Source organism: Lynx rufus, unplaced genomic scaffold (genome assembly GCF_022079265.1).
Source record: "Lynx rufus isolate CCGP_SWC_20201006 ecotype Redwood Valley unplaced genomic scaffold, mLynRuf1.p SCAF_23, whole genome shotgun sequence".
NCBI lineage: Eukaryota > Metazoa > Chordata > Mammalia > Carnivora > Felidae > Lynx > Lynx rufus.
In genome coordinates, this window is record NW_025814838.1 from 8,239,855 (window position 1) to 8,249,776 (window position 9,922).

Here is a 9,922-nt window from a genome sequence, read left to right on the forward strand (position 1 = left end):
GAGCAACTTGAACCCTAGTGTAGCTTGTCCAGGATATCACTGTGTCTTGATCATGAAGCTGGAGCTTCTCATCCCCAGATTGGTCTGTTTGTGTAGAGTCAGGATCAAGGTGACCTGGGCTCCAGGGTGCCGCCACAGACTTGTTTCTGATGTTTGCCACAAATGCTCGGGCAGAACTCAGAAAAGCTAACCGGCTGTGGAACAGCTGCTAGGATGAATACTTGTTGCCATGGTAACCTGGAACAAGTATAAGAGTGATTGAAGAAAGTCACGTTCTCAATTTTGGGTGGTACGCATCCTGCCATATGTGGGGGAGGTGGCCTAGTTGTGTGGGGAGTGAGCTCAAATCCCAAGAGGCTGCTCCTTCACCCAGTGTCTGCAATCTACCTTATCCAGTAAGGATAAGCTGTAATTGTGACACAGGTCTCAGGAGGTAGATGAAGGGCATGTGGGATTCTAACACTCAGCCCAACAGTTCCATGGGTGGAGGTTACAGGGATTGGTAATGGACCTATGAGCCTTGGGAAATCCCCTCTAACATTGAATTTTTCTTTCCTGCCATTCTGCTGACTTGGGTGGTTTTATGAAATTTGTAGGGTTCTAGAATAAGGGCTAGAATAAGGTTTGTGTTCTAGTTCTGTCTCTCTCTTGCTGCATGACTTTGGGCAGATGGAACACAATCTCTGAGTCTACTTCCACATCTGTAAAATGGGAATAAAACTTATTTGGGGGCATCTGGTTGGCTTTGTTAGTGGAGCATGTGACTCTTGATCTTGAGGTTGTAGGTCCCAGCCCCACACTGGGCACAGAGATTACTTAAAATCTTAAAAAAACAAAGCCTACTTAGAAAGCATGTGAGCATTCAATAAGATAGTCAATCATCAAGTTCTTGTGTGTGTGCTGCCAAGTCAGCATTGGAGCCATCTAAATAAAACTGCGGAGATAAAATTATAAGCAACTGAAGGTAGGATATAACTATGTACTAGGTAACAGGTACTTAGGCATATATTTTGAAAAATAAACATGTCCTGACCCCACCTACTAAACTAGAATCTTTGAGGGGTGTCTAAGCATGTTTAGGCTCTGTGGGAGGCCAAAGAATGGCCCTCAAATATCCATGTCCTAATTTCAGAAACATGTGAAATGTTACCTTCCATGGGAAAAGAGGATTTTGAGTACATGATTAATTTCGGGGTCCTGGATAGGGAAATTATCTGAATTATCCCTGTGGGCCCTAACTTCAATCACAAGGATCCCTGTAAGAGAGAAACAGGGTGAGATCTGACCACAGGAGGACAAGGCAATGTGACGATGGCAGCAGAGACTGGAATGATGCACAGTGAGCACAAGGGAGGAGCTACCAGCCAAGGAAAACAAGTGGACACCAGAAGCTAAATGAGTCCAGGAAAAGGACTCTCCCCTAGAGCCTCCAGAAGGAAATAGCCTCACTGGCATGCATCTTGACTTCAGCCTAGTGAAACTGATTTCAAATTTCTGACCTCCAAAATAAATCAGTTATTTTTAAGCCCCTGAGCTTGTGGTAATTTGTTACAGCAGCAAAAGGAAACTAAAGCAAAGCTGCTCCTGTGAGTCTGACATACACCCCTGGGTAAGAATCGCTGTGTTAAACAAAGCAAGTGGTGGCAAACTTTGTCATAGACGTGTTACAAACACACATGGTTGTTCCTATATAGAGTCGAAGAACATGGGAACAGTTTATCATCTCAAGGACTTGGCAAATTCAAGTAGCAACCAGCCTCGTTTCTAAACCATAGTATATCCTGGTGAAATAGAAGAATTGCAGAGAACAGAAGTCCATCCTGATGTGGGAATTTAAGTTGTAACCCGTTGAGTTACCAGAATGCGAATTTCCTTTTATGGTTGTCACTACTGGGTCAATAAGCAGAAAATACATAGAGTTACATTGCTTCTGGCTTGAAGGTGGTGGTGCATGGAGAGGCAATCCACTTCACTGTGGGCAGGAGGGCAGGACAGGGGCGTCAGCAGAAGGTAGTGTTATGTAACCAGGCTGGAACGCTAGTGGAAACACCAAGCAGCACTTGGAGATTTTGGTGGATCGGAGATTTATTTAACACCGGCGGGCGCAGAGGAGACCGTTTCTCCAAAGATCTGAGCGCTGAATGCAAGTGGGGAGGGTAATTTATAGTTGTCAGCTTCCACATCTATGGGGGTTTTTACACGCGCAGCAAACAAAGGAAGAAGAACCCGGAGGAGGGAGTCTCTAAACTAGAGACCAGAGTTTGTTTTAGCGCCATCAGCCATTTTGGCATACTTTATTCACTTCTCCAACAGTAGAACATGCAGTGTCCATGGTCTTGGTCATAGCAGCTTCCATCTGATGAGTCAATGGACTCCAGTGTGCATAGGGGGGGCTACTGGGTGGCAGGAGTAATGACTTCTTCTCTTGAGAGTAGATTTCCCTGCCAGAGGTTAGCATTTTGGCTAAGCTTCTTGGTCCTGACCTTTGATCACAGGGCACCTGAAGAACTTTATTTTGTGAATAAACACAACTACAACAGTCATGAGTGCACTGGAACAGACAGTGTAGTGTTGGCTGCTTAATCAGAAAGGGTTTTCTTCCCCCTTTCTTTTACTGTAATACTGTGATTTATAATAAATACATATTTCGTCTTTGTCCAGGTCTAGCACAGAGCTCCTGAAACCCTGGGAATCTCCTAAGTGAAGAGGGCAATCAAGGAGTCTTTTGTAATGTTAATAGACGACTTAAGGAAAGCCCCTAGATAACCTGGGAAGGGGATTTGTTGCGAGGGACACCAACCTCAAATAGACTGTAGAGACCTTCAGTCCTACCCCCTTGATGGGGAGAGAGCACAGAGGTTGAATCAGTCACCAGTGGTCAGGGACTTAACCAATCATGACTGTAAAATCCAAACAGGTGGGGATTTGAGAAGAGTGATGCTTTCAGAGAGGATATGGAAGTTCCTTGTCCTTTCACCATGCCTCTGCATCAATTCCATCTGGCTATTCCTGAATTACATCCTTTAATAATAAACCAGTAATCTAGTAAGTACACTGTTTCTCTGAGTTCTATGAGACACTCTGGCAAACTCATCAAACCCAAGGAGGGTCTCATCAGAACCTCCTATCTGTAGCCAGTCCATTAGGAGGAGCACAGGTGACAACCTGTACTTGTGACTGGCACCTGAAGCAGGGTGGGCTGGGGTGGAGTCAGTCTTATAAGACCTAGACCTTAACCTGTGTGTGGGATCTGATGCCACAGTGACATCAGATAGTCACAGAATTCAGTTAAATTGTAGGACACGAGATGGTGTCAGAATTGCTTGGTGGTATGGGAAACCCCCCACCCCCACCCCACCCTGACATACACATTGGAGTTGGTCCCAGAATCCTCCTTCTTCTCTCCCACTCCCTTCTTCCCCAATAAGAGAAATTTGACCTTGTTCTGGAATGGGGTAGTATATCCCCCAGGGGATATACCCAGATTGGGCTAAATAATGAAGATAAAGTCTCATTCCTCTTGCAGATCAGCTACCAGCAAGCATATGATTCTGTTTAATCACATTTATTGAGGGATATTGGAAGGGGGCTTCTGTCTTTTGCTTCCTTGTTTAAAAAAAAAAAAGTTATGTAATTCTAGCCCCTTTTCTTCCTGCCTGTGGATGTGGTTGTGTGACATTGTGATTCCTTGAGCTGTGGCAGCCATCTTGTGACCATGAGGAAATAAACCTAATGACGCTATCTGAAAATGATGGAGTAAAAACAGAAAACCTAAATTCCTGACTACTTCATTGTGTTTCCTCAATCAACCCTGGAGTCACTTGCATCTTTTAAAAAGAAAACCACAGGCCCCAAAATGGAATAACTTATGCTAGGCCAAGTTACCAAAACAGAGCTTAATACCTAATCTAATTGCAGTTTCAACCTACGCCAGAAATGTAGTCTTAACTGGTAAATCAGGAATTTTCTTTTCTTTTTTTTTTTTTTATATATATATGAAATTTATTGACAAATTGGTTTGTAGCAACGTGGATGGAACTAAATCAGGAATTTTCTAATCAGCACCAATGGGCCCTCTCCCTTCCCCAAAATAAGATGAGATCATCTTTATCTGTGTAAGACCTCCTGCTCTTCCCCTAAGGGAGAGTGACCTTGCCTAAAACAACTTTTTTCTTTTGCTAATAACTTCTTTGCCCTACTCTCTTTCCTATAAAAACCTTCCACTTTGTACAGCTCCTCAGAGATGTACTCTACTTGCTAGATGAAATTCATGAATTGCTTCATAAAACCAATGTGAGAAGTGAGATGATTCATTTTCAAACATACCAAATAAAAGCTGTGCTGTCTAGTTAACCATAGGTTTACAACCTATTGGAAATATGTACAAGCTGCCCACACACACCCCTCCCCCACCCCTTGCAACAATGGAGTCCCCAACGCTTGGACACTTCACTTCCTGGTTATTCCTCCCCTCTCCATTTCCCCAGGCTTATTTTTTGTGGGCTCTGCAATGAGCATGTGCCAAAGAACTGAAGTTCTCTGGGTCACCTCAAGGAGTGTACATTTGTTCCAATCAGACCACATGGCCATAGGTGACTTCCAGGTAAGGCTGTCACCTCTATAGTACTCAGCCAATGAGGAACCAGGGGAGTAACGTGCACGCTAGAAGATAAATTGCATGCTATAACTGCCCTGAGTTGTGCCTGTCCATCAGATACCTGCTCTTGCAAGAACTTTGATTGAAGCCTTGCTCACTGTGCTCCAAGTCTCCTAGTCCCTCCTTTTTTTGGGCCAGTGGACTTATTTCTCACAACCAATTACATCTTCAAATTTACTCAGCTGAAATTTTAACAATCTTTGACGTTGAGTGAGATTCTAAGGATTCCTATTTTTAAAGGGAGGCAGTTTGTTTCTTGTAGGTAAAAAGCACTCAAAATGATTCAGGATTAAAGAACCTTTATTTTTAGGAGAATGACTATAGGTATAATTTGCATCTGTAAGAACACCCCAAGTTATATGTAAGCTATCCTTTGGATTAATAGCCAAATTTGTATAAATCACAAAGAAGAACACCTTCTGTTACATTTATTTTGTTTTGGCTCCCACAAGGCCCAAGAGGACCAGAGTCTTGTTCTGTTCATCTTTGAATTCCCACTGGTCCTCACGTGGGGAAGTGGTTGACCAAAAATATAGTACAAAGAAGTTTGATTCTATGAAAATTAGTAACAGGAAACATCACTAAAATGGAGTCAGGAAGTTTTGGCATGGGGAGTTCCCATGCCCTACCACTCCAAATCAATTGCAGACACAACAGAAGAGATGAATTTTACTGTGAATATGGAACCACTCTACTCTTCCAGGTGGAAGTAGAGATGTTTTCCTCATTTCCTGCCCCCCCTCGCCCCCACCAGGCAACAGTTCAACCAATGAGAAGCCACTATACTTCAAACTCCCAGTTTCCTCCAATGGACTTTTAGTTCATAACAGCCTTCCCAATTTACCCCTTGTCTCCTCAAAAAGAGCGTTCCTCAGGGCACCTGGGTGGCTCAGTCCATTGAGCTGTCCCTCTCTTGATTTTGACACAGGTCATGATCTCATGGTTGTGGGATCGACCCTGCTCTGCACTGGCCATGCAGCCTGCTTGGGATTCTCTCTCCCTCTGCCCCCGCTTGCATGCTCACCCATACGTGCTCTCTCTCTCTCAGAAAAAAGAGGGGGGGGCACCTGGGTGGCTCAGTCAGTTAAGTATCCAACTTCAGCTCAGGTCATGATCTCATAGCTGGTGGGTTCAAGCCCCACACTGGGCTCTGTGCTGACAGCTCAGAACTGGAGCCTGCTTCAGATTCTGTGTTTCCCTCTCTCTCTGCCCCTCCCCAGCTTGCACTCTGTCTCTCTCTCTCAAAAACAAACATTAAAAAAAAAAAAAAAAAAAAGCATGCCTCTCCCTTGTAACCTGGACTTGCCTACGGTTTTGCTGTTTGTCCCCAATTGCAATTCTCTTTTATTCACAAATAAACCCATCTTTTTCTGGTAAAATAACTGGCAGTATCTATGAGGTTACCAATTCAAAGCAGACAGTATGGTCTCCTCTCTTCCCTACTTAGGAATGGATCCTCCTCCCTTAATTCTGTTAGGGTCACAGGGGCAGGGAAGATGCCAGGAAGCAAGCATGGATGCAGGAAACATGGGTTCTAGCCCTGGTACTGCAGACTTACAGTGTCTGGCCTCAGGTGTGCATCTTCAGGAGAGGACTGAAGAGGCAATCTATTTATTACCTTGTTACCCAAGGTGTGTGGTCTGTGCAAGGCTTCCCCTGGGAGCTGGTAAGCAACGCATAAACTCAGGTCCTGCTCCAGACCTAAGGATTCAGAATCTGCCCTGTAGCAGGACTGCTTGTTACGAATGCACATTAACAATGCACATTAATGGATGCAAGTTAACATTTGATGTGGGAGTCAAAATCTTCTTCCAGTTAGCGCTACTCCCTGCTGGCCCAGCTTCATATTGCCTGAACGTGAGCTCCCTCTTCTGGCTCAGAAATTAAGCGCTTTCTTTAGGAAACACTTCTGATCCATTTGTTTTTTTTTTTTTTAAGGGTTTCAAATGGGGCTTGAAGCTCCAGCACCTAAACAGGGGCATAAGGGCTGTTTTTTTAAGGGTATCAAATGCGGCTTGAAGCTAGCTCCAGCACCTAAACAGGGGCATAGCATATGTATAGGACCTTGAGTCTCCTCCCACATTTTGGAAACTTGAACAATGCCTACAGCCAGCCTTGTCATTTCTGCTTTTTTTTTTGTAATATTTATTTATTTATTTATTTATTTATTTAATTTATTTATTTAAAAAAATTTTTTTAACGTTTTATTTATTTTTGAGACAGGGAGAGACAGAGCATGAACAGGGGAGGGTCAGAGAGAGGGAGACACAGAATCTGAAACAGGCTCCAGGCTCTGAGCTGTCAGCACAGAGCCCGAGGCGGGCCTCGAACTCACGGACTGCGAGATCATGACCTGAGCCGAAGTCGGACGCTTAACCGACTGAGCCACCCAGGCGCCCCAATTTTTATTTATTTTTGAGAGAGAAAGAGAGAAAGGCAGACAGAGAGAGGGAGACCCAGAATCCAAAGCATGCTTCAGGCTCCCAGCTGTCAGCACAGAGCCCAACGCAGGGCTCGAACCCACGAACTGTGAGATCATGACCTGAGCTGAAGTTGGAGCTTAACCGACTGAGCCACCCAGGTGCCCCATGTCATTTCTGCTTTAACAACAAAGCAGGGAGAGATGAACAAACAGTGCCTGACCTGGCAGGCTGGTGATGGGGTAGTCACCAGCCAGCCCTGAGACCTCTGGCAAACTGTTGGCCCAGTTTCCTCTTCTGCCAGCTGATGAATATGGCATGAAGTTGGAACAGAGTGACCTTGCAAAACTGTTGTGAAAGGTCAAAAATTGTCATCGATGTGAAAGGTCTTTGAAAACCTGAAATGTTTGTTTCACAAATATGAAGGTGTTTTCCTGATGCTGTTACTGTAACTGGCTGCTCTAGCACAGACCTGGCCAACTCCAGCCTCTGATCCCAGACGAACTGTGCCTTGCTTGGCCTAATGCTCTTAATTCTCATTATTTGTCTACATCAAGATTTCTCAACCTTGGCACCAACATTTGGGCCCAGATAATCTTTTTGTAAGGAGGTGTCATATGCACTGTAGGATGGTTAGCAGCATCCCTGGCCTCAACCCACCAGATGCCAGCCTCACCCCCTCTTCCAAACACACACACAGTCATGACAATCAAAAATGCCTCCAGATGCTGCCAGACGGGAACAGACTTCTTGATCTTTCTAGTCAATGGAAAATGTTGTTCAGGGGCTTCTATGTATAAGGTTATAGGTTACCCAAAGTGAAGAGACAGACTTTGTTTCCATCCCCAGAGCACTGGTGGAGAGGAGGCACGTAAGCAGGGTGGGAGGAAGGACAAATGCAAGAGAATAGCACCAAACAAGAGACAATTTCATTGAGCAAGGGTATAATTGTTCCACTGTGTTGTAGCACTTTTATAATCTAGAGATCACTTGCCTCCACCTCCCAAAGATTCTGGGTGGGTAGCATTCTCACTACAGACTGAGGAAGTCAACACACAGAGAGGTTGTCACTTGCTCACCATGCCTGGTCCACAAGGGCTGTACATATAAAGACAGTGCACACAGCAAGACATGACTTCAATTTAAGCTGGACTGTGGAAGGTGGAAATGTTTCAAAAAGGGAGGTTTGGAAAGGGGATGCCCAACACCACTGATTTTCAACTTTTCTGCCACACACATGATGGATAATATCCACCCTGACGACACACCCAAGAGGCACACCAAATTTGTATGTAATCCCTACCCCCTTCCTTTCCTTCAGGAAGGCAAAGAAAGCCCTTTAATAATTTGTAATTGTCACAGCTCTTACCAATCACTCAGAGTGTGTGTGTGTGTGCACGCACGTGCATGCACGCATAATTTAATCACTCAGGATATGTGTATGCATGCACGCACAGGGGTTCTGGGGGATGCCATGGCATAGGTAAGGTTACTCTCAAATGCTACGTCCTCTCTCTAGCTCCACCTTTTCTCTCCTGCTCAAGGAAGCACAGCAGAACCTCATGAAAGTACCGTTAGTCATTCTCAACCTTCTTGGGACAACTCACACCTGATCTGCCTTTGCCAGAATGCCGCAACTTCTGGGCTCAATCTCCCTTTTTTTTTCTCTCTTTTCCAACTTCTATTTAAATTCTAGTTAGTTAACATACAGTGCAATATCGGTTGCAGGAGTAGAATTCAGGGATTCATCACTTACCTACGACACCCTGTTCTACACGGAGCAGACTGCAGAAGCTGCATACAAGTGGTAGTTGAAATGGTTACTTCAATGGGGACAATTTTAGGGGAAGCCAATCACTCACATTCCGTTTCATGAAACCGGCGATCTCTGGAGTTCAGTGACACGGCAGCAAAGGATGTGGGTACGGTCGCAGACGGCATCTATTAGGGCATGGGTCCAAATTTCAGAAGGCCTCAAAGGCAGGTTGGAGGAGTGGATATTGAACAGTACACGGGTTACACAGGTGGGTTTTGTAGTCAGGCAGACTGGGCTTGAATCCCACTTGTTTCTGTGTGCCCTTAAAACAGTTTAACCACTCAGTCTTTTGGCTTCTTCATCTCTAAAATGGGTGGTAGTGAGGATGGACTGAAAACGTGTATTGATTTGTAGAGGTTTCAAGATCGCACCCAACATGTGGCAAAAACAGAGACATACTGATAAATTAACATTCTGGCTGTATAAAGTCACAGCTTTCATGCTCTGAGGATAAATTACCTTTCCAAATGAGCCGCACATTGAACTATATCTAAAAAGCAGGCACCTTTTGAATAATGGGTGAGTCCTAACATTCCTCCAAGCTTGGCTAACAACAGGCCTCTTACACGTTCCTGTTGCACTGTTTTAAATGATGGTGCGCTGTGCATTTTGACAACTGTGCCTTATGGGCCCGTTCTATGGCAGGCACTCTGCTAGGTTCTGTACGTTATTTTACTTTGTTTGATTGGCAAAGGCCTTGGGCTCTAGGCAATATTATGGGGAGCCTGAATTGCAAAGCTATGATTAGATGCCACATTTCTTGGCAGAATTAGTTGAGTCAGTTCTGCTCTAAACCTTAGTTTCATTTCTAAACTCCAGAGGCTGATGCATACAAAAAATGAGAAGCCAGCAGGGGCAGCTTGTGATGGGTCTCACTCAAGTGTAGTGGGAAAGCACCTTGTACTTGCAGAGTTTGAAGTAAGGATGTTTATATAATCGGAAATGTGTTTTAAAATGATCTCTTGGCTACTCCTAGGAGACCATCTCATAAGATGTCTGTGTAAAGCTCTCAGCACTGAAAATACTCCC